Source organism: Xiphias gladius, chromosome 8, assembly GCF_016859285.1.
Source record: "Xiphias gladius isolate SHS-SW01 ecotype Sanya breed wild chromosome 8, ASM1685928v1, whole genome shotgun sequence".
Classification (NCBI taxonomy): domain Eukaryota; kingdom Metazoa; phylum Chordata; class Actinopteri; order Istiophoriformes; family Xiphiidae; genus Xiphias; species Xiphias gladius.
In genome coordinates, this window is record NC_053407.1 from 9633678 (window position 1) to 9659431 (window position 25754).

General features: G+C 41.1%; 1 protein-coding gene across 2 annotated transcripts in view; it reads right to left on the minus strand.

Moving 5' to 3' along the window:
* tmtc2b (transmembrane O-mannosyltransferase targeting cadherins 2b) overlaps positions 1 to 25754 on the minus strand; it is a 92411-nt gene that overhangs the window by 52598 nt on the left and 14059 nt on the right. The gene's annotated exons all lie outside the window — the stretch shown is intronic.

Below are 25754 nucleotides of genomic sequence, written 5' to 3' on the forward strand. Positions count from 1 at the left end.
TGAACCACAAACAAATACAGGCATGCAGTAGGGGAACGCCATGTTGGCAAAATACAGCTTGGAAAGAAGGTGACCTGAGGTGACAATCGACTTGGCAGCTTGGAGTTTGTCTGCCACATGCAGATGACGCTGCAGTGGTGCATAACTGAGAGATATGTCCATGTTTAAGTAAAGTTCTAAACAACATATGTGTACTTTCAGCCTCTCGTAGCAGGCATGGATACTAAGTTAGAGGCCAGTTTGACTTCCCCCTCTGTTAGGGTCTGAACCTGCGTGACCTAACCTGACGCTGCTAAATCAGCCACAAGCTGTGTGTGTCAGTTGCTGGGGGGATGGCCAGCAGGGGAAAGAAATGGGGAAAAGAAAGGCACGTTTCTCCCTACAGGAGTCCTTCAGTGTTAAATATTTTTCCTATCTCCTCTACCATGCTATGAGGTGTATGACAAAGTGGCATGGCTCTGCTGCTTTCACTGGGAGATGGTGTTGCTGATGATTTGAAGGCAACAGAACAGGAGCCTGCAGAGAGAAGGTGGCTGGCACTAGCAGCACAGAAGTGTTGTAATTAAAAGCGGGATAGATGGGACATGACACGTGAGAACAAGCCAACTGCACCAGGTTGCAATGTGTCCTCAATGGCAGTCACAATTAACACACTCAATTAGTTCAAAGAGACTTGGGTGGAAAAAGGTGTGGTGGCTAAAACAGCAGAAGGAAAAAAGCACATGATAATTGTTATCTCTGAATTAAGATTAACATAAAAGTGAGAAAAATGAGCAAACCCAAAAAGGAGTTGATTCATGAGTAATGAACTGCTTCCTCAGCCGTTCTGAAGCTCTTATGCATAACACTTTACTTTGGCAGAAGCCCGCTGAACAACTGCCACCTCTCAATTCCAGAAAGCTCATGGGCAGTTTGGTGTGGTGCAGCTGGGAGTGAGGCATTCATCAAATCACAAAATGAACCATCCCTCCCTGAGAAGGGTGAGTAGAAATAGCCCCTCTTGGATCTAAGGGAAATAAATAGTACCTGGCCTCAGGGTGTTGGAAGGGGCATAGAAATAATCAGCTGGGATATAATAGAAATGCCTCAGATGTCAGCGCGCAGATGATTGGGTTTCTCTACCTTTTCTAGTCAGACTGACGGAGCCTCCAGCCCTCCACTGGCAGGCTTAAGAGCTGGTAGCCCAACTCTCCACTTCATGACTCAGATATGCCAGTTTATTTTCTCTGGCCCACTTGTCAAGTGAGATCTTCAGTTCACCACAAGATGCTCACATAAGAGGCATTATGGTTCAATTACTTCTCAAAGCTGTTTTGGAGACAAGTGCGCTCTTTTTCCATTGCACACTGTGGAGTAGCCAGTGAGGCCAGATACATTATATATTGCCTCAAAACCACACCAGATTTTTCTGGCAGCAAAGCACAGACGACAGCCAGTGCCAGTCCTTCAAAAGCCCAACGCGTTTATGGCCTTGAATTCCTGAGTCGCCCTGCATGAGCTTCACCTTTTCAGACTGTCTCCTTATATGCGGCAGAGGCAGGGGAGCATCTAACATACTGTGGTAGAGAGGCAGGGGATCGAGGAAAGCAGAGAAAGAAGGGGGTGCAACCTCTTAACCTACTCTGTGATAACTACTCAGAGCAGAGGAAAGGGATACACCCAAAGCTGAATTAACAAATTTTGCATTGTACTCCAACTAGTCGTGGTGAGTCGTCCCAATCTATGGCAAGGCATTAATCTACTGAATTTCTTCATCGTCATCAGCCCCTGCCTCTCTACCAACTAAGGGGCCAGCTGGAGAGAAAGATTGAGTTTCTGTGGCTGGCCGGGCCCATTTCTCAGTAGTGCTGGCGGCAGGGAGGACCTCTCTGTGCAGTGAAAACCTTTTCCAGCCGGGAGCACATTCCTCCCCCAACCGCCAGCCTGCACGCCAACTCCCAGAGGAACGAGGGGATTGTGTGGCCACTAACAAGAGAAGCCCCTGAAAAGTTTTCTAAATCCCATTACTGTTCCTCGATCATCTACTCCTTGCTGCCATCCTCAATTCCTCCACAGCTTCTTTGGCTCTCGATCATGCACCAGAATCCGTCACAATCTGTTTACTTGTCCCAATATGGACTGAAACAGGGGTTGAAGTCAGAAACTTAACTTTCATCCTTGTTTAGAATTTTTTTATGTTAACAAAGTCTTTGATTTACTAAATAAAGGCTTGTCTATGTCTGTAAGTACAGTATGGAATATTTAGCAAGAAGGATAAGGTTATTATGCAAGGTTTGTGTGCCTACTGTGTGCATTAGACAGTACAAAGTACCACTAATTTGAATGACTATGGTGAACCCAGAGACCCTAGAAAAAGTTAACATGTCCTAAACTCGATGTTTTTAAGAGTGTGAAATGAATTCACCAAAACAAAGATGTGTGATCCTTCTGAAGTGAAAAAAAAGGCAGCATAGTGTCTGTTTTTCGTATCAAAGGCCTGAATAACTCTTCTCACAGCTTCACTAAAAAGATTTTTTTTTCCCAGCACCACATCAGAAAGTAAACACAGCACCCTGAAAATAGCCTATTTCTTCTACAGTACAGTGACTTTTCTCAGTTTGACACAAAGCTGTAAAATGTGTAAGACATTATTTTTTTGTGAGCAAATTTTTAGTTTTTCTTTTTGAAAATGGAGACAAGAGTCTGTTTTTATTATTCTGCTATGTAATTTATCATTTGCATAAATTAACCTCTAACGAAGGGCAACTGCTTACACAGAGCTGTAGACTATGTAATTATAAACCCAGAGTAAAATGAATTTCCTACATGGGTGTACCTCAAACCTTTTTTGCTGAGTTCAAAAGCATTTCCATTAAAAATGCTCCTGCTACCTCCTTATCGCCTTAGCTGCGAAATAATCATGTGAGAGCTAACCTCTTTACCCCTGGAACACTTTCACTTAAAATATGAATGCACAAGCAGGATGAAGCAAAATAGCCAAGTCCAAGGACTACCTGATCCCATGTATCTAATTTGAAGATTTATTGGCTTTTCGGTGCAGTCTGGGCAGCAGTCACACACACATGAGATGAGGATGGATATTAGAGAAGAGACTGAAAAACAAGGACATGTCATGAGCATTTTTCCTTTACAACTACTGAATGAATCTGAGATGAAGCTGTGAGTGAAATGCAGCCATGTGACCAAATGAAATCCTTTCTTTAAAAATCCTCTAAAGTCTAAAGGAAAAGGACATGGGAATTGGCAATCCATCCTCACCAAAGAATACTGGGCATCTGTCCACAGATAAATCACACAAGGGCAAAGCACAACCTTTGTTTTAAAGTAACAGATGCTTTACATAGCTGAAAATACGGGAGCAAACTGATGGACAGGAAGTAAACAACATGATGAAGGTTTGTGGAAATGCTTTAGTTACAATTAAAATAAGAAAAACGTTAACTTAAATTTTAAATTTCATAAGTAACAACCTTCTGTGTTTGAAACAGGAGTTCCCATTGGATCCTGGTATTTGCATCTGTTGACCCAGAAATGAACCACTACACTGTACAGATAAGACTTGACCAATTAATATGATTCACACTGATTCCACGGTCGGTGAGAAAAAGTACAAACTAACCAGCACACAGTCAGGATATTGAACCACTGAAGAGAAAGTCAGCCCTTTAAAATATAGAGCACACAAAGATTTCCATTTGTGACAGCATGTGAAAAGAAAATCAAATCTGGTGGGAGTCTGGGGAAAGTGATCGAAGGTCTGCCAACTATATGTCATCACCCGGCTTCGATATCTGAAAGATGCACAGTGGTATTTTTAGACTGCCCACCGAGACACCAGGGTAGCCCGCTCAGTGTTTCCGGCATGCTCTTTTGTCTAATGTTTCTTCCCATGGGCCAGCTAGCAGGACATTACTGGCATACCTCCACTGCACTTCTGGTACCTAATATAGAAAAAAATGGTCTTTCCCTATTGCTAAAAATATATATTCAATTTCTTTCCTTTACTAGAATCCCAGATATCAAAGAAATGAGAAGAAAAATAATAGCTTAAAAACATAATTTTAATATTAGTCTTTCTGCTCTCAAATCTTTTCATGACATGAAAAATAAATAACGTGCTATTTTGTGTCTTTACTGTGATTAATGTATTCAGCGCATCAGAAAAACAATCCAACTCTCAAAAGCTCATTTGAATACATCAATTATTAATACAAAAGGTGATGGGGATGAAAAGCACAAAGATGAAGGAACATAATTTGCCAAAAAGGGAGAGGGGGGAAAATTACTATTTTGCGGCATTGCTACAAAAGCTCTCAAAGCATGGGGATATAGATGGGACCCACCAGCCATTGGCAATGCATGCCAAACAAGATAAAATGTAATCGAGCATTAACATTTTAAGACTAGCTCAGCCAAGGAGAGAAAAAAAAAGCACCTGGGTCCCATTCAACATAGAGAAAAAAGGTCCAAAGTTCTTTTGGCTTACATTCAGAACTCTCTGTATCTTCGGGCTAAAATTTTATTAATAACTCCACTATCAAAGTGTCACTGAATTTTGAATTTTGATATTTTAGCTTTATATTTGCATTATTGCAATTTTTTTATTTTAGCTTTAACAACAGGGCCGTACAGTGATGAAAGAGGAGGACAGCATGTGAGGACAAAGAGAAAACGGTTGTGGGGTAGCTGACTGTAGCAAACACACATCCACTGAGGCCACTGTAAAATCCCTATTGTTAGGAATGAATGGCTGCTTTCTTTCATTTGACATATGCGATTAGTAAGCCCATACGAAAAGCTCTTAATAAAAGAAAATGGCCTCAGGGAGCGCCGAAGAGAATGATGAATGTTTTTACCACAAGACAAAATTTTTAGTATGACATTTTTTTTTGTTTTTTTAGGCACGAGGAATATTTCATACTATTGTATTTTTGATTTATTGAACTAACCCTTGTTCTGCAAATATTAACAGGTCTTCTGACAGAACAACTATAATACTCATCTTAATCACATTTTTCCAGTAAAATGAGCAATTTTAAATGAATTGACAGCACTGAAAAAAAAAATCCTAAATTTGAATTGTGAAGTCCAACAAAGCTAACCTTTCCTTTCTTTTTACTTTCATAAATTAACCATTTCTGAGAGCAAATCAAGAAGAGGGTGTTACACTATTGTCACTGGCTGTGGACACCTGATGCCTCGCTCCGTCATGGTAATTAATGAAAGGCAGGAGAGTCAGAATGGATGAGATACTCACAATGGCGATAAAGGTCAGGGACTATGGTAATTAGGGCCGAATCTCCTCTATGCTCCTAAAAGAGAATTTCTGCCCTTATTATATATATAATATTCTTACACTCGATATCACTTTGTGTCATTATTGCATTAACTGTTGTGTTTACTTTTGGGTGTACTCATGCTTTTGCTATCTGCTTCATCTAAATTTGTATTTCTGCCTCCCCTTACTTAATTTCTTTATGTGTACCTATTGGTATACATGGTGATATTGGTGGAAAGTGAGCCTAAACAGACACACTTTCCCTGGCACCAAAACTTTACAGTAAATATGGATGTTTCGGATTGTTTAATTTTCTTTCTCCTATGGAAATACCTTGTTGTGACCTCACATAATTTTTTCAAGTTGCAATTTATCCATTTTATCAAGAAAAATACAGCCCCTAACAATAAATTGAATGTACAAATACAGGATCCATTGCCTCAAGCTTTGCTCAAAGTGTTTATGCATGTGTAAGTTTTCGTAACAAACTTACATACAAACTATCATATTGCAAATGTGCATGCATTTAAACTGCACAAAAAGAGATCTCACTAAAGGCTCACTAAAAGGGATCAAAGTGTTTTCCAGAGTGCAACACACAACACTGCGTCTAATTCATCCAGCAGCACTCCCTAACTAAGTGGAATAGGTCTTCCCCTCAGGGAGGGTATTTGCATTGCTCCACTGGCACAATCATACACACTCACTCCATTTCATGGCACAGTAGACAAGCAAACACTGGGACACTGAGACACTGAGTCTGGAGCAGGGCAAGCTCGTCCAGCTCTGCAGAGTGTTTTAGCTCGGTGAATAGCCGTGCCCGCTGCCGAGTATCCCTGATCCGCCCTTTGTGCTGTAGGGGACAGGCACAGTTGGGCATGGCCTGAATAATAATCACCAGGGCTAACCAGCCAGCCAGCCAGCAAACCAACCAACCAACCAACCAACCAACCATTGAGCCACACTTCTATCTAGCCAACCAGGCTGACAGAGCAGGGAATTCTGGCAGCCCAGGCTTGAATCCCAAGGTGTGAAGTTGCCAGGGGCACTTATGAGACCTGCCCAATCCTCTAATGTCCAGCAGAAGCTGTAGGGCAACTGCCCTGTTAAATAAAGCTGTCTGGAAGCTTATATCTCTATTACTTTCATTTCATACTTCATTACTTTATGACCAACAGATGCCAATTTTTCAAGACTTAAATAATATTTTGTTAGCTAAAATTAATTAATATAAAATACTGACTAATTTCACTTAACAATGGCGGAAAAAGTTGTTGCTGCTTCTCAGCGTTACACCAAAAACGTAAGAGACAAAAGCATCCTCGATCACTGTCCACCATTGCATTCTAAACAAATCAAAGCCACATTTTCAGTCCAAGTGTAAGGTTGTGTGATGTTTATAGTCAGTTCCAGGTGTGAAAGCCAATTACAGGAGCTGCCCGTGCAGAGCAGAGTGATGTAGTACACTCTGATTATTGTATCCAGTAAATCTGTCAGCATTTGCAGGGCTGTGACCAGACAGCAAAGAGCTGCTGGGTCACCCCCTGTAGGCCTCTCTCTCACACACAATCCCTCTCTCTCTCAGGCACTTAACTCCTCTCTCTTTTCTTTTGCGAAAACAGAAACTGTTGCTTTGTATATGTCACTGCCTCGGTCTACAACTGGCTGCCTCGTTGGTAAAGCACAGTGGGAAGTCGGAGGTAAGAACTTTCCACAGCTGAAGTTCAGATGGTTTTCATAAGAGTTAGTTTACTCCTTGAGGGTGAAATTCAAACGGAACCCCTGCACTGCCACATAGTGACGCACAAGCACCTGTCTGTTGAAAAAAGGGAAACAAGGGAAACAAGACTACGTGTTTTCAGCCATTTTGCAGCTCTGTGAGACTGTATCGGGAATAACGGTATATTTTGAACTAAATGCTGACGTTAGCATGCGAACATGCTCACAGTGACAATGCTAACATGCTGACGCTTTACGGGTATTATGTTTACCATGTTCACCTTCTTATTTTAGCATGTTAGCAAGCTAATATTTGACTAATAGCTCTAAACACAAAATACAGCTGACGCTGATGGAAATGTTGGCACTAGATAAGGAGTCAGGGGATCACCGAAGTTATTAAAACTCATCCTTTAGGGTGCATGAATGTCAGTACCAAATTTCATGGCAATCCATTCAATAGTTGTTGAGACATTTCACTCAAAACCAGAAATGTGAACCTCATGGTAGTGCTACAGGAAAAGTCACAGGATAACCAAAGTCACTCAAATTCATCCTCAGGAAACTCCGAATGTCTGTACCAAATGTTATGGCAATCCATCCAATAGATTCGATGCGGACCAAAGTGGTGGACTGACAGATGCAACCAACTGACAGACCAACCGACCGACATTGCCAAAGGGAACACAAGAAAACATCCGTATATCAGCACATTTCTTTAACCCTGACACAAATTACCATTTGACCAGACAAAAATGCATTCTTGCTATTAAATGCCAATTAGATTGCTTGAAAAATTATCACTTGAGAAGGCTATATTACTACCACGTAACGCTATATTTGCTTTTCTAATGAACTTGAGACGTCTATATTTCGTTGGATTTCTTACAGTGGCCACATAATGCGCACCAAATTGAAAAATTCCATTTCTCGGTGTCTTCTTAAGCTTTTTAGCCAATTTAACACTGAAGTGGAAAATTTAAGCAAACAGGTTTTATTAAATAAATGTCACAGCCCAACAAGAATCAAGAACAAGGTCTTTGTTCTCAAACTAGTTCTACCTCCATGTTTCCCCTCAGCCTGACCCATGTCTAATGCTGTGGTAGTCAACCAGACTCTGCTCGGATGGGGCCACTCCACAGCACTCCTCCTCACAACAGGGGGGCTTTTGTCATGCTCTGACCTTTCTGGCCATGTGGTAATAAATTAGTTTGATTTGTCCCTCCTCTCGTGTTTAGAGTTCTTCTCTTTCACATGGAGAGGGAGATCAATGCATTGGAGGCTACTTGTAGCCGTGTTGTGTGCAAGTCCCATTTGGGCTGGCCCACCACTGGGCCGTTTAAGTGTTCTGGTTTGGGCTTGGGCTTGGAAGATGTTGACGCAAGGAGGAGTTCAGTGAGACCTGCACCTGAAAGATGAGACCAGCAGTGTAGGATGGAAAAATCCTGCACGAACATTTTGCTGCCCAGCATTTTGCCATCCTTCTTCCCAAACCTCTTTGCATGGAGGGGCTTTACGAGGCACAGCAGCCCTGAAGGATGAGCCTGAATCATGGCACATCACTGCAGAGGCCTCCACTCACTAATGTTTATTGCATCTGAGCTTAAGTGCAGGGAGAGTCTTTAAGAATGCCAGTGAAGCAGAAAGGAGAAGACATCTTTAGTACCCTGATCATCTTCTATGTTAAGCATTTGAAACAGCTGTGTCATGTCCCAGTTCTCCTCACGGCTATAAGGCTCTACTGTTTAAATATGAAGAAGCTGTCTGAGTGCAAGAGGACTCAGGGACCTTATCCTCCTGCAGGCGTTGTGATTGGTGGCTATTTCCTAGAAGCCCTGCACAATCAATCAAACACAAACAAATATGAGAGAGACCCATCAACTAAAGGCGCTGACAGCGCAAGACAAAAGCATGCAGCTGGAGACTGTGAAAAAGAGAGCACTTGATTTTATCGTTGCTCAGATCATAGTGTTATTAGCTTTATATAAACTTCTAAAGCTGACGTTTTGCAGCTTCTCCCTGCTCACTACAAAGCAGAAAACAGCATGAAAGCTTATTTGCTAAATTGGGATACACACACACACACACACACACACACACACACACACACACACACACACACACACACACACACACACACACACACACACAAAGAATCATTACATTAATGAGTGGCAGCGTTCAAGGATGCAGCTCTGAGTGATCTCATTAGATACTATCACAACAGGCCAGTGTTCTCACACTGCTCTCAAACCAGCTTTTTTTAAACTCTCCCATTTGGGCTCCTGTTCCACGACCTAATTGAAGGCACATGTAGCCTACTCACAGAGAGATCGAGAGCACCAATCGACAGCCACGTGTTTGTGGAGGCTGTCAGTGTTAATGTGGAGGGAAGGGGTTTTGGTCTTCACAACTGAGCACTGATCTTTCCATAACAGACTTGACTAATGCAGCCCTGATAGCTGATATTGCCAGCTCATTAAGTTTTGCTTGCTCTCAGATAGTCAGGGCCAGTGTAAGTTGGTACACAGGGAGGAAATCAGGTTAAGGTGCAACGCTAGTCTGTTATTTATTTCAACATAAATTGGAAACGGTAAACTAGGCTTAAGGGGGTTGGATGCTTATTTGCTACAAAAGGAGATAAAAGATCACCTGTACTGTAAGCTTAAACGTGGTAAACAGTGTTGAAATGCGCAACTGAAGGAATCAAACTCTGAACAGAGAGAAACAGATGAATATAAAAGAAAAGAAAAAATGAGGAAAGCATAACCTTACATGAGGTCCATCTCCACGGCCTGAAGCCTTGCATCAATGCAAAGGGACCCTAAATATCTCCAGCGTCGCTTGCCTTTGCGTGAGACTGCACTGCCTTGTAAACCCATAAACATGTCAGAGAGGAACCCAAATAGCCTCTTACGTGTTTTTAAATGCTTTGTCTTCCACATGGTGTCAATTTGCATTTTTGCAAAGGAGCTCATTTACGCATTTAAAACATTACAGTCACCAAATCACACAAACCACACCGCCTCCGTAACCGGTGCCTGTGCTTTTTACAGACTTTGGATTTCCTCATTTAGTTTTCCATTTAGAAAGTGTAGAATCTCTCAAATACATAAATCAAAACAACTTAACACACTGCTTGGACACAAGTTGATACCATGTGTCCAAATCATTACTGAAGAGCTTTTTAAGTGCTTGCAATGTCACATCTTCTTTTTTATGGCACGCAAACCCTTTGCACTGCATTTCAGTCAAATGGGTCACTGTAACTGTCACTGTAAAAGTGTCACTGTACATAATATTAAGATTACATAAACTGATGAGGTGAATCCATTTTTAAAATCAAAGATCCCTTATTGATTTTCCTTTTCCTATATTACAAGAGGTTTGTCTATTACAAATTCAGCGTACATGTATCTAATAATAGGTCTTTGCGCCCTGAAAAGGCCAAAAATTGAAAACCATCTCCATTGACACTAATATTTCCTCCTTGGCCTTCGTGTCACCTCCGTATTGTATTGTCAGTCCTGTCTACGCATCACAAAAGACTTTCCTCCAGCTAATCTCTGTCTCTGAGTCAATAACATTCACAGGAAGTTTTCTTCAGTTCCCACTGTGGGGCTAAATTAAATTCCAAACTAATATACAGCATATACTGCAACAGTCGGCACTATTGGGTTTTCTAAAACCATTCGTTCAAAACACAGGCAGTGGTTGGCTTTCACACTTTGCCACATTCTACAATAAATACAACACAAGAAATAAAATTAAATGAATAAGAAAATCAAGTCAAGTCAGATGAGTCAGATGTTGATGATGCTGTAACATTCACTCCAAAGTAGTGGGGAATGAAGTGCACAGAATCAATTGGATAAAGTAAGCAGTAATCAATGTGTTTGGCTAAGCCCCACCTTCTGAGAGCAAGTATCACACAACAGCAATCTTTAGTGTCTCAGTCCTGAGGGCAGTTCTGACATTTAAACAGACAGCTCCTTGTTTTCGTGTTCACAACTGGCTGGCGTAGATGATCAGAGTCATGTGACTCCATAGGGAGTTGCTCAATTTCAATATTGCCCTGAGAGGCTTATGTTGAAATTGAGAAACAGCCCGTGGTGTTGAAGAAATACTGAGCATACACCTACATTTTCTTTGGATCAAATCAAGGTTGTATTGTAGGAAACTAAATCATTTTTTAAATCCTGCTACAAATGTCGAAGTAAAGGCAGCAAACTGGCCTCAGAGGTTTTGGAGCTTTTGATGAAGGGTTATAAAAGTTTGGCATGACTGAGATCGGATGTTAGTGACAATAAATTTATGTAGAGTAAAGCGGGTTGGATATTTTACATGGATCAGATTGATATTATGAAAAAAATTTAACCCAGCTCTGTTGATGGAAGCTTTTCAACCCAACGATACCTCAAAAACTTACTTGAACTTAGTAAAAACTGTGCCAATTACTAGAGGCAGCATAGGGACTTAAATGATTTTTTTTCCCAATGGGTTTGCTAAGGCTACTACTCAAGAGGTAGCTGTTTCGCTTTGATGTTTCCGCATACTGTATTCCTGGTTAGCAGCAGAACAACAAAGGGCCATGTGGTGCAGAGCACCACAGCATTAACAACTGCATGTTATGCTCCACTCGTGCAGGTCTGTGCAGGCAGCACCAACAAATCAATGCCATTCGTATGGTAAACTGGAGAAACCTGGTGACTGATTTTATGAGGTACATTAAATGAGATCTCTTCTACGGCTTAAAACCATTACATTGAAATTCTAGCCAAAGAAGGATGGAGATTTCATTAAATTGAGATCATTACCATCAAATACGCCTCATGTTAATAAGGTGTCAGGGTGGTACCATCGCTGCAGGCCTTGACAGAAGTTTTCTAAATTAGCAAGGCCTCTGATATAATGAAAGAAAGAAGAAAGAAACCTCCCTGACATGTGTGTCAAACATCAAAAAGCTCCACTCTACAGATAAAAAGGAAAAAAGCGAAACTTAATAAGCCTCGGGATATAAAGATTTATGGTTGTAAAGTCAGACATGTTAGTGGACGTGGAGACAGTGGGACATATATTAAGTTTTTAATGTAGTATCCAGACTTCTGACGCCTGTTTTTTTTAGCTCTTTAATTCAGTAAAGTATGATAAATATGTCTACAGGTCTGATAAAAAAAAGAAAGCCTTTTCTGGGATTCATGTGGTCTATGATGGAGGTTATTCATCCCCTGGGGACTGCTGGGACAGAGCTGTGCTCTGTTGTTGAGTTCTCTGCAATGCTAGCATGCATGCTTTTTTAATTCACTAATAATACCTGCATTCATTTAGAGCAAATTTTAGAAACTGCAACACATAAACAACAATCCCTCATTCCGGAAAAATGTTAATTAAACTCCTTAAAGCATGAATCTCATTGAATTTTCTCTAAAAGTAAGAAAAGATTTATTTTTATCACTGGTATCCCAATTAATTTATCCACATTATCAGCTCAGCTCAATAAACTGCCCAAATCGTAATCGACATCTCCTGAGCAACATAAAATCAAAAACCTCTTTTCTCCCTTCTTTACTTAGGCACATTCACACTGAGAGAAAGACTTGCATTCATTGCATTTCTGGAATACTTGTCGGTGGCATATTGTAGGTGGAGTGAACAAAGGCGAGGGAGTGGACGCCTAGGGACCAGGCCCCCAGATAGGAGGACAAAGGGGCCCGGCAGAGCTGAGGGTAACTGAAAGGCTGACAAAAGGCTGAGAAGAAGAGTACTTTCTGGGATGGCTGGAGGATGAGAGGAGGCAGAACCAGGGCCTGTGCACATGCACTGAGGCCCCGGGTGTTGGCGAGCCGCTGGACCGCGACCATGTGTGGTCCATTATCACACCCAGCGAGCAGCGAGCACGCCTCCCTCAATGGGAAGACGGATGCCCCCTTGCTGATTGCCCCGAAACGTGGTAAGAAAGGCTCAAAGAACAAAAGCACTCGCCCCGTTGGGAGAGGGTCACTGAAAAGGTTGCTGGAGCATGCCTGTGTGGGTTAACTCTTCTTCTGAGGAGGACAATGGAGCTGACAGGTGCTGGGGAAAGACAGACAAGAAGACAGAGCCAGAGAGAGGAGACGGATGGGTTTGAGTGTGGAGGTGGATGGGGAGTATAAAGAAAGGGGAGACACTCCTAAGAAGCCAACAGCTTCCTGGGGGGAGCACAAGAAGTATTTATGTCCTGCTTTTTGAGTTGGCTTGTTTATTGGCTGAGCAAACAATGGAACCCTACAGAGTAAACATGGTGATGTTGAATTGGTAAACAGTTAGACAGTATTGTTGTCAGCAAAACTGTCTATTATTTGTGTTTACCCATCTATAATAATGCCTGCCACACAACCATCCTGAAAGTCATTTAGCAAACGTCAATATTTCCAGCTTCACACGATCAAGCAGAAGCACTTGTCATAACATGAGAAAAAACCATGACTCATCCTTCCGTTTATTCATTTGTCTTCATCCGATCTGACTGCGAATGCCGCAGCCCCTGGGAGCAGGAAACAGATGGAGCCACGTCCGTCATCAAATCAAAAACCCAGGCCCTTCAGTACCTCGTCTGCAGCCTCCGTCTGCGTCAGCTGCTCTTTGCGCGGTTTCCAGGTCAGCTGCCAAAAGGGGGCAGGGGGCCGGCATTGACTCTCCTTAGGAAATCTTTCCTTAAGGAGTTAGGGTCAACAGAGCAGAGCAGAGCAGCTGATCTCCCAAGAGCCCAGGATCAAGGATCAGGGCAGAACAGGAAGAAGAACGGGAGGGCACTTACGTCATTCCCTCTCCCCTTCTGTCCCGTCCTCAGTGACCAGGTCTCTTACACAAGAGGCTTTAGAGCTGCATTATCCGCTACTAACAGCAGATGAGAAGGGGGTTCAGAGAGCAGCACGCTGATTATGCTGCCCGTCAGACACTACAATCCCTGTCCTGGATGTCCAGCCGCTCATATCTTACTGTCACTACATATCCGTCAGCGCTGAGCATGTATAGCACATAAACACGCACCCTTCAAACAGCACTCAGCAGCTTGTTGCTGTCTGTGACTGATGCCTGGGAGTAGCAGGGATGTGCTTGAGAAGCTAAACAGTGCCCCTGTTTCCATGCAACCAGCTGCGTTTTAAATCAGCTAAATAAATGGGAACTCTGAGAATGGTTTTTGCTCTTGGACAGATTGATGTCTCTTGATGTTGTAAAATATGATAGTTAATGTTACGCAGCTGTAAAAGCTGCTTTTAAAAAAAATCCAGGCTACTCTCTTGGTAGCACTTAAGTGACAAAAGGAACAAGTCAGTCTAACCGTGTGTTCACACTGTGAGTAACAAAGTCAACAACTCACCAGAGGGCCATTGATTTCTTGTATAGAACTGAGAGAGCAGAGATACATGAGCTTGTGCAAGAAACCTGCAGCCTGAAACCATGTCTGAACCTTTCATGGACACCAGCCATTAACAGCCAACAGTCTGGTTGCTCTCTTTGTTCAAATTGAATATTTATAACGACCTGACAGGTGCAAAATGGACAAGATTCTGGTCACAGTTTGTTATTACTTTTATCTGAAAAACTTGAAAAAGGTTTTTTGGTTTATTTTCAATTATTTTCAATTACTGCTACCTAATTAGTGCTTTCTGGTAATAAACTAACTAAATAGGTAAGCAAAGCTAACTGATAAAATGCCCAAGCAGATATTTGAACGATATTAGCTTTTTGCAATTATCTGTATCAATATATATGTTGGCTGATAAGTGACAGGAAATTGGAGTACAAAAATGCCAAACTAGACCTGAGGTAAATTAGAAACTGCATCTCCATTACATCTTTTGTCAACCAGACACTACTGACAAGTTGAATTTCTTTCGGTTTGTTTATAGTGTGTCTTATAGACTTAGCCAGTCCTAAAACTCCTCAATTAGTTCAGTTGAACATACAGGAGATTCTGATGGTTTGATGATTTCCTGAGAAGTGAAAGCGAGTCAATGTATTTACCGCAGAAATTGACTGTAGTCGGGGTCTGTCAAGCAGCCAAGAATAACCAGTGTTAGAGAATGTCACGATGAGAGATCAAAAAGACAATTTGAAAAATGCTAACGGCTAGAGAAAACCATTCTGACCATGAGCTTGAGAGCGTGTATGTGACTGATAAACAGAAGAGTTAGCTGCAAAGACCATCTTTCACATGGGGATTTAGGTTCTGCTTTGATGGAAGTATTTCATTATCTAGTCTGATAATGTATATCTTATTGTCAAAAAGTCTATTTACAAAAATAGATGTTGGAAAAGCAGGGATGTCTTATAATCCAAGTTGTCCTATAATCGGGCCAGTATAGTGATACAGTATGTTCCCACACCCATTCTGTTGGACCACCTTGCTCTGGCCTCAGAAGAGAACGACCCATCTGGCTCACATTGAGAAAACACTGTGAAAACAGAGGTAGTGAGAGCTGATGAGAACATCATTAGAACATCTGGAAAGGAAATATCACTATGACAGTTAAGTGACTTTGTCTGTTAAACTGTGTGGTCAACCTGTTAAATGCCCCTGCTGTGTAGGGTTGATTTTTCTAGAGCCAGGCAAACACAATATTTGGTTAACAAACAAGAGGCAGTAAATAGGCATTGTGCAACATCGCTAAGGGTGTGACCACCCAGGTCCAGCATCTGGGATCTAGTCTGGAAATGAGTCAAACACTAACCAGCTCTGTGCAACACAAAAACTACCCACATGTTCTTCCTGTGGTGCAGAATCAAAGCTCTTCCCTCAAAGATAAATATCGCCCAACAAGAATATCACACGATCTTTAAACATCAGGCCAACTGTGGAGGGGAAACAATCATTTTATAAAGCATGCAAACAACATGTAGAATAATTTCCAATGTTTGGGGATGTCTGAGGAGGAACAATAATGTGATCACTGCCAAGAAGCTTTTACTGTATCTGTTTCCAGCCACTCCAGCATGCTAACTTTTACTGAGGAAAATCCCTCGGTTTATTTCTCTCTGGACTGTTTGAATTAGCGTGGGATACACTATATCACACCATCAAGACAGGAACATTTAAACAAGCGAGGCAGAGCCAACTATGGTGAGACGCTCTATACCCGATGTGTCTAGCCAAAGGCAAATTGATAAGTTCATCCTTGTTCAGTCCCCTTCACTCACCATCACTCCACTCCCACCTCACCAGCAGATAAAGACACGACATCCAGATATAAACTGAAACAAGAGATCAAAGATGTTTGAGATGAGCGAGCCAGAAATACCATTCTGAGCTGAAAGTTTTGCTCCATGCATTTATCCAAGTAACAAACTGTCGTTTCTGGTATGTGCTACTGAATATAACTGACTGGGAAGCCCTTAACTGAGGTATATTTTTCATCTTGCAACACCTCCAGCTATATTTCATGCACAACCCTCAGGCATATACACAATATTAATAAATCAAGAAAAAAACCATCCCGAGTGCTGCTTTTGGATGTTTCCTACACGCTGGGGAGTAATTTGTTATTGCAGGTGGCCCCTTACAAGCCCAGTGTTCCTTCTCAAGTATCTCAAATAAAAAAAAACAAAGGCTCTCAGATTAGAACTGCAGCGTTTTCTTTCTTTGCTCTTTTTGCTCAGATAAAGTACAAAATGCAGAAAGTGCAGCTATGGATGATGAAATAAACAAATAGAAACAATATCTGAAACTGTTTTTGCTCTCTAAGATTACGATCACGCCAGGGCTTGTGTGGCAAACATTTTGCATAAGTAAACTCACAGAAGTAGATTAGTCTATTTCTCCCATAATCCCTTTGTTGCCTAAAGGAAAGGATTTGTGGGTCAAACCTGGGGGGGGGGGGGTGTTCACTCTGTGTCCACCTAAAGCAGCATGGAGAGACAAGCTACGATGCTGACCATACGAGCAGACGACGCTTCCGTGCCTTGCTCCTGCTCCCCCTCCCCCACCAACACACACTCAGACACACACGCATATATCCTCCCTCAGACAGACCAGGAACAAACCATAATGGCACAATGACCTACAAACCACAACCCCACAGGAATTATTCACAAGCTTTCGAATCAGATTCCATTAAAAGTCAGCTGCGGCAGCAACGCAGGCGGGGTGGGGGTGTGGGGGGGACCATACCCCATCCCACGTGGTCCTGAGGCCTTGCATTCTAACACACCATCTTTTAATGAGCTCACTCCAAAACAAAAGAAATGCGCTGGTCATGCTGAACACTCCTGCTTTGTTTTCGACAGACTGTTTGTTGGTCAACCAGTAGAGGGATTTCATGCAACTGTAAAAATAAATAAATAAAGAAGACACTGTGAAGTTGTAGGCAGCTCAAAAAGCATTAGCAGTAGAAAAAAAAAAAAAAAAAAAAAAAAAAAAACAGGAATTAGCAATCATGGCAGATGGCATTTTATCTTTCTCCCTAGAAACATAAGCAAACAAAAGACACTTTAATAAAACGCAGCCTTACATTAAAACTCGTCCTTAATTTAAAAAAGCTCATATCATCTTTTTTCTGGCTGAGTTATTAGCATAAATTGAGATACTATCATGATAAGATATGAGGACGATTTAATTAGTAATTAACCTGACTAAACTCAATTAAAACTTAGCATAATGAAATGTAATTTGAGATATGGCCCTAGCTGTAAAAACAAACTTCAGCTCCATATAACGTAGATAAAACAGTAGACTGAAGACTCATGAAATGAGATATTCATCATGCCTCAGACATCAACCAAGGCACCAACTACATCAGGATGCAAGCCAAAACCTCTTTTCATGTTTCTCGTCTCTTTCTGAGATTTCTAAAGTGAATTCAGCAAAAAGTGAAAAAATAAGCTGTTGCATGGTAGAAAATATCATTTTCTGTCTTTTAGCCTTTTAGACATGTAAAGGACTGAAAATGTTGTTTTTTTTGTGAAATTTTTAGTTGTTTATTTGCCCTTTTTTTTCCTTTTTTAATTTTTTAGAATTTTGTATGCGATTGTTGGATCTGTTTTGGTTTGTGCAGTGGAATTATGCTGTCACTCTGGCCAGGAGTCACTTGAATAGGGATTCTGATCTCAACAGACCATCCTGGTTATACAAATGTAGTTTTTAGTACTACAACTATCATTATTAGTACTGCGAGGCAACAATAAGGGAACTGAGGGTCTAAATGTAGGACATTACAGTTGCAAGCGGCAATACTGTAAACACATCTTTCTGTACATGAGTAATTTGGCATTGAAAGTAAAATTTTGTACAAAATAATAAAAATGGAACTACATTATATGGTCGCTGATACATTCTTAGATGTTAAAGTTAAAGCAAATACTGCTTAGTGTCATACAAATTACATTCACAAAATATGTAATGGACCAGTGTTGTGTATAATCACATAGTCTGGAAGCAATTAACACTTTAGAGCTCTTTTCCTTCCAGCTGTGAAAATTGTGCCCCTGTTTTATAAGTTCTTCCTAGTGGGATCATGAAACATAGCAGCCTGTCCACAGGAGAATTCAGACAGTGTATGAAACCTCAACAACCTTAAATCAGTCAATAAACTGAGACTACCTTCCAGGTTTTCTGAAATTGTTCGATCAGTTACAGTACAAACCACAGAGCCTCTTAGGCTGCCAGTCACTGATCCAAGAAATGTTGTGTTTATGATTCAATTTCCTCACTGGATGGAGAAAAAAGCAGCGCTACTGGTATAAAAAAGTCTCCCAAAGCACACGGCAAATAAGCGATTTACGTACAAACACCCTAATGCCTCTTGTTTTTAGTGCTCTGATGGACCACCTGTTAGACATGATGCTCATTAGGCTGGAGACTGGGAGGCCGCCATGGGTCTGTTCTATCAAATAGTCAGACTCATCCTGGAGGAATCCGGCTGTAAAACGCACTCTCACTGGGAAATCACTCAGACGAGCTCATAAAAAGCAGACACACAAAGGTTTACTCACAAGAGGACACACACACACACACACACACACACACACACACACACACACACACACACACACACACACACACACACACGTACAGCACCAGTGTGCCAAAACAAACACACGTTTTTCAAACTTCAAACTGCTTTCCCTTGAACACAGAGGCAATCACTATCACCAGTCCTACAGGATTCAAAGGCCCATTATCCAGCAGGTTGGGATTTGATTTTGTTTGGGTGGCTCCAGCGTGACAAGTTGCTGGTGAAAAAAGATTATCTCACCAGGGAGTAAGAAATAACTTCCTTCACAATAGATGATGTCTTGTAAACATTTTGCAAGCCCATTCTTTTGATGGAGCTTATATCGTCAGCGTTCACTGGTTTGCATCACTGTAGTAATCCTAAGACTGCGTGTCTTCCCTCAGCCAATAAGAACTGCTTGTGATTACTAGAGTCGTGCGCTTTCTTAAAACCTAAAATTCTTCACCAAAGGTCCCAGTTTTATATGTATATGCAAAACACATTACTTTTAAACATCCTGATTGTTAAGGTCTCAGTTTTTAACTCCATAAATAATGCCTCACCCCACATAATTTGATTCCATTTACTGAAGCCACAGTTTGGATGGCTGCATTAAAAATAGCTGGAATAGCATCACTTTGCCAGTTCCTTTGTCTCCTTTGATTACCCATAATTCCTCTCACTAGAGCGAACAAACGATGTTAATCTCACCTTGGATATTTATAGGTGTTAAACGTGCACATGCTGTTTCCTTAAATCGTCTGCTGGGCCATTTTTTATTTATGTGAATCTTCCTTGGAAGCAGCATCGCCTCCACCAAATTGTGGAGGATGTTAAGTCTCCCGCAAACTATTTACAGTCTGCGGGATCAGGTTACACTGTTTTACATGAACATGGGAAGTTTTTCCAGGGGTAATGAGAATCTGTGCCAGCCCAGAAAAGTGCAAAGCACACTCAGCAGACCCCAGGGGCAAACAAAACAGCATTAAGTATTAAGGCTGCTTAAATGGAAAGAACTTTACTGTGTCAACCCAATTTCCTCATGAAGGAGCGAGGAAGCCATAATGTCAAAAATAACATGTTGACAGAAAGTGAACGTTCGTCTTGCTACCAGTGCCGTGATGATGACCAAAACAGTGAGGTGCAAACAAATTATGTAGGCCCCGGTTCGGGATCCCCTGACTCACAGGGGTAGATTGGTAATGATGAAATATTCAAGACTGCTGTGGGAATGAATAAACCTCCGTCCCTATTCACCTGATGTAGTGGGCTATGATAGTCCAGGATACCAACATAATGTCCAAGACAAGCAGTTTAGTGCTGAAATCATTAGTCGATCTTAGTTTAGTCACCTGCTTGTGACTTCTCTACAGGCTATTTATGACGTAGTCTAGTTACATTTAGTTCAGGTGCTCTCTACCATCAGTCCAATCAGCCTCAGACAGCCAAGTCGGTGCGTTTGTATTTACATATCCTTGCATGAAAAAGAGACAGAGACAGATTGTCATCTCTAGAGTAGAAGTAGAACAAATCAGTGCCAGTGAGCTCTTAATCCACTGATGCACTTAATTATGAGTAAACTGCATGCTTAATGACAAAGGAGGGACACAGTGGAGGGCAGAACATGTTGAAGCTAAAGAGACAAAGAGGGCTCATGTAAAACACAGCTTCATGCAGATGTAAACAAAGCCGTGGGGTTTATATGAACCCGCTAGTATGTCAGATCCCTGATAACAGAGCCCAGAGGAGGACAAGCCATCTCAGAGGAAAGATTTCCCAGCCTGTTTGACCCTAGATCTTGACTTACGGCCAGTGTGCAGAGCAATACATTTGTGTCATTATAATTACAATTACCACTTTCTTAGCCATGCTAGCAACATTGCTTTGGGGATGGCAGGGTTGGCTGGTTAGTCCAGCCTTTGGTCCAGACTTAAGTATGAATATTCAATGGACTTTTCCTCTAGTGCCACCAAATGTCAACCTTCCTTTAACGCCATTACGAGGTCAAATTTTCAGTTTTTCCAATATTTTGGTTTATGACTAAGTATGGTGACTGAGATGGTGAACATGGTAAACATATGTACAGATATTATTCCTGCTAAACATCAGCATGTTAGCATTGTCATAATGAGCATGTTAGAATGCTGGCATTAGCATTTAGCTAATGCCAGCCTGCATAACGCCTGCATACTGTCTTGCAGGGCTGCTAGCATGGCTATAGTCTCTTTCTCTTGTTGCTTGACTTTAAATGACTTCACATTTAATCAATTCTCAAAATTGTTTTCCGTAGCTTTTCTGTCAGTCAATTAACCGATTAATCAACAAATCATTTTGCAAAAGTGAGACCAAAAGCCACTGCCATAGAGGTGATATATCTGAGCTTTTTCTGGTCCGTTATGTTTCAACACAAAAGCAAAAAAGGTGCAAAGTAATTTTTTATTTTCGTCACCAAAACTTAGATAATCAATGCAGCTGTTGTCTTTTGACAACTAACCTCACGACAGGATTAAGGACAAAAAAAGTGCCCATTTGTCAGTTTGTCCACTCACAATTCACCCACCGAAGTTCAGTTCAAGCTCAGTCCACTATCCTTGCCCAAAAGTAGTGGTGGGTGTTCTCTGCAGGATAATGAAATCACTTGCCGCCATGGGGACCCTGCTCTCTGCCCATGCCTGTTATTCGGGTGTAACACAGTGCGTTCTTCGAGCTGGAGCAGATATTAAAAATTCAAGTCACACAAACTGGGCTAAATCACCACACAGTGCACACATCTAGTCCAGTCCAGACTCTTTTATTTGTGGTAAGAAATACATGCTTTAACACTTTGAAGTGTCAACTGGCGGCTGTTGCCATGCAGAAGAGCAAGCAGGAAAAGACCGGTCAACTGTCACTTATGACATGAAGGGTAGAAGGTATTCTTGATGTGATGTCCTGTCATTCTTGTATGACACTTAAACTGTGTTTTATTGTGAAGGACGGCAGGAAGAGGCCTAAACACACACATTAGTGGTGTGAAAGCAGATATCATTCGCTGTGCTCAGGGACTTCTTTGAGGGCTGTAAGTGAGGGACCTTCAGTGAGATGCCTTCAGCAACACTCGAGGTGTGCTCACAGGTTTTTATGAGGTGCAAAAAGAGCTATTATTCCATTCAACCCTTCAGCTGCCTTTCCCAAGGCCAAGGAATTTTTTCTAAACCCCAAAGAAAAATACTTGTATATGGATTTTTATGACTTGAAAAGTGTACGTGCAATTGACCTATCCCCTCTTTTGGCTGAGAAAAGCTGAGTTGGAAGGCGATGTTGCCAAATACTACAGTGCATGTAGGATTGTATCCTGTACATGCAAACAGATGAATGAAAGACATCAGCAGGTTTCAAAGTCTGAGCCCAAACCGAGGACGAATACAACAGGCTCACACCATCTCTGCCCTAGTGTCCTTCTTGTATTATTCATGTTATGCCAACAAATTATTCAGGCCTTGCCTCGAGCAAATGTCAGTTTTTGGTGGAATTAATGGGCACTATGTTCCCCACACATCAGGTATTGTACATTGCAATCAAGCCTACATCCCAAAGATATGAGCTCAACTATTTCCAATAGAGTAAAATTGCAGATATTAATCTTCGTATTGACTTCTAACATGGAATTTGAACTTCAAAACACACATCATAAGTGTGTGATGTCTCCATTCCTTTGTAGTAGGACTCCATGTCATGGTGTACTAAAAGGCTTTTTTTGGGATTCACATTACTTTTTATGTCCTTGATATCACTTACAATGACAAGCAGTTAAAAAGAATTATTATCTGCCTGTTGTATGGAAAAACCACTTTGTCAAACATATGGCTAGTAAAAACAAATGGCCTGTGTCACTGAGATTTGTTTTTTTAATGACATCACATGTATAACAAGTATAGTATGGCAAAAAGGGTTTGTTGATAGCAAAGGCCTGAATAAGAACAAAGAGCTGCAGCACCATTTCCACACCCTCATCATGTAGTATTGATCTGCCTGTGGGTCATGGACCCCCTTTTTTCTCTCATCCCTCCCTCTGCTTGACTACGGCTCGGGACTGTACTTCTCTTCTCGGGAGGGGGGGATTGCTTTAACAAATCAATTACCAGCATCTTGCTGTTTAGCCATTTTAGAGGTCACCAATGGCCCTTGATATTGGGGCGTAACACTATGTTTCAGTCCGCCAATACAGCTCTGTGTATGGCTCATTCAGATCCAGGAGGCTCCAAACACAAAGCAGAATATCTTTTACAGTTTGACACAAAAAATCAATTTATCTAACTATCCCACAAAGGAACATTGGTTCTAAGTATAAGGCTGGCAACATTCTATACTGTTCGTATTGTCAAGAAATCTCCTGAAAAGACATCAGTCAGAAAGTACAGAGAAAAGGAGAGTAACACCAGCCTTATCCTTTAGCTTACCATTATGCCACAAGAGGCAGGATGAGGTATATGGCAGTTAAGGATTAAAAAAAGTAATAAGGATCATGCAATATGAAATATGAAGAATCTGTTTATTGCTCAAGCAGAACAGAAAAGAAACTGGATAATTACCCTGCACTAGTCAATGTCAGTCATACTTGCAGTTCCGCACAATCAGAGAGCATTCAGGGAAATAAACAGGTACCTCCTGTTTATTCTGAACCAGGCACAATTATTCCATGGTCATCCGTAAGAAAGCAGGTGATTTAGCTATGCTGAAACTCCAGAGGTAAACACTGCTGAACACTGGCGTTTTATCCAACTCATAAATCTCACAATTATCTGACTGGGCCTACTGTATACTGGAGAAGCTGGTCCCAAATAAACAAACTTAAATCTTGCTCAAATAAACAGTCACAAGAGCCATAAACATATCACCAACTGAGCTAATAACCCAAACTGGTACTGCTGAAAATAATGCAAGCAAGTATGTGCTGTCAAACAGTGTATGTGTATGTGAGGAAATAGGGTTTTAATGAACTAATGCTGGAGATATGCCAAGATATGTGTTCACAGTAGAGGCTAAAGTAATTAATTATTTAGATGTAATTCAGCCATTTTGTCTGAGAAAAATTTGAGAGTATATTTTGTTTTTACATTGTTAGCTTCCTTAAACAGCATCAATTTAGCAACACTATAAGGCATTAGGTGCGATTTCATATTTTTCTGCTTTAAAATCGTGCAACACACTGTTCCTATTAATAGGAATAGACCTCCTAAGTATTTGCTAATGAGGGCATTAGAAAACACTCCAATTTGCATTTCATGAAAAAATCAAAGTGGAAAATGAGGAGAGCAGCTCAACATATCAAATGTTTATGAAGTCTCATCGCAATAAGCTAAGGCGAGTTTTCCCATAAATCTCATGCTGGCGACTGCACAAAGCCAGCGAGGAGAGAGACTCATAGATCAGCCAAAGGTTGCACCACACACAGCTAAACTTGCATCATAGTGGCTTTATTGGATTGACAAGGTAAAAGCTCTCAGCTGCTTCACATTTTACATTAGGGTCTTGTCATACTGCACCCCGTGTTGAGATGGGATAGTATTTACTAGTGTGCTGAGACTGACAACTCTGGATTCATCATGATACACAGTGTATCATGACGTATTTATGCAGACAGCAGTAGCCCCTTCTTTCATTAGCGTTGCTGTTTGTCCTCAACAAGTTAACAACCACACTTTATTATCTGCAGACATACGAAAATAGTTTGAGCTGAACATCCGTAGGTAAATAGCACCAAGGTTTATGAATATTTAAGTCACCTTCGTTTCAAGGTCCAGGGCTGTCAGAAAGTATAAATGTGCTGAGGTGAAAACACTGTGCATGTACGTTAAGGAGAACTGGGTTTTATCTTTGTATCGCCAGCTGTGGCCAGTAAAACGTTAATTCTTTGATCATTTTTCAAATAAGATCAAGATGTTTGACCAGTTTTGATACACTCTGATATAGATCAAATTCTTTGATGAATTCTCTGATCAAGATCAAATGCATTTTGCCTTCAAGGTTTATTGCTTCAAAAAATCCCATGCAAGAAACGTATGGATATAAATTAAGAGAAGTTCAGCAGCCTCTCAACTGGGAGCTAAAAGGTTTAAACTCTTAATCTGGTTTAGACTGTGGGCGTCAATGCTGCAGCAGCTGACTCACCCTTGGGAGTCCACTGACAGTTACGCTGAAAGCCTCCTAAGTCAGACAAATCTGCAAATAATTAAAACTGGGGGAAAACAGTCTATTTTATTAATGAATATATCCCAAATCTATTTTGAGGATCTAACTGTTTCAATGAGAAAAACATGCAGTGTCGTCCATCTGCTATACTGAAGAAGAGCCCACAGTTCCATTGACTGCTCTGCTTTGCATGGTTGTATGTGTGTATCATAGTCTTAGTGTTGTCCACAATCATCAAAAACACATTTTTATGTATAGTTCTGCAGGTTCTTCCATCTGAACCCTCCAGATAATGCTGTAACAATAATATTGGCAGAAGTACCTCTTCTTACATTCAACTTTTCATTTAAAAGTGTACAACTCAGGTTTCTATTCCCCACAGTGTCCCATTCACTACCTTTCATTCCCAGGCCAAGGATTCCCCTGATCACAATGATAAACTATATTTGAATGGAGATGAACTCGTTATGTTAAACTGGAAATGCAATACTGTGAAAAAAATGACCACTAATGGCTTCCAAATAATATAAGCAATATTTCAAACGACTATTTTCTCTATCAGTCACATATGGGACATGATGAGAGACAGCTGAGGTGGTTTCCTGAAGAAAACC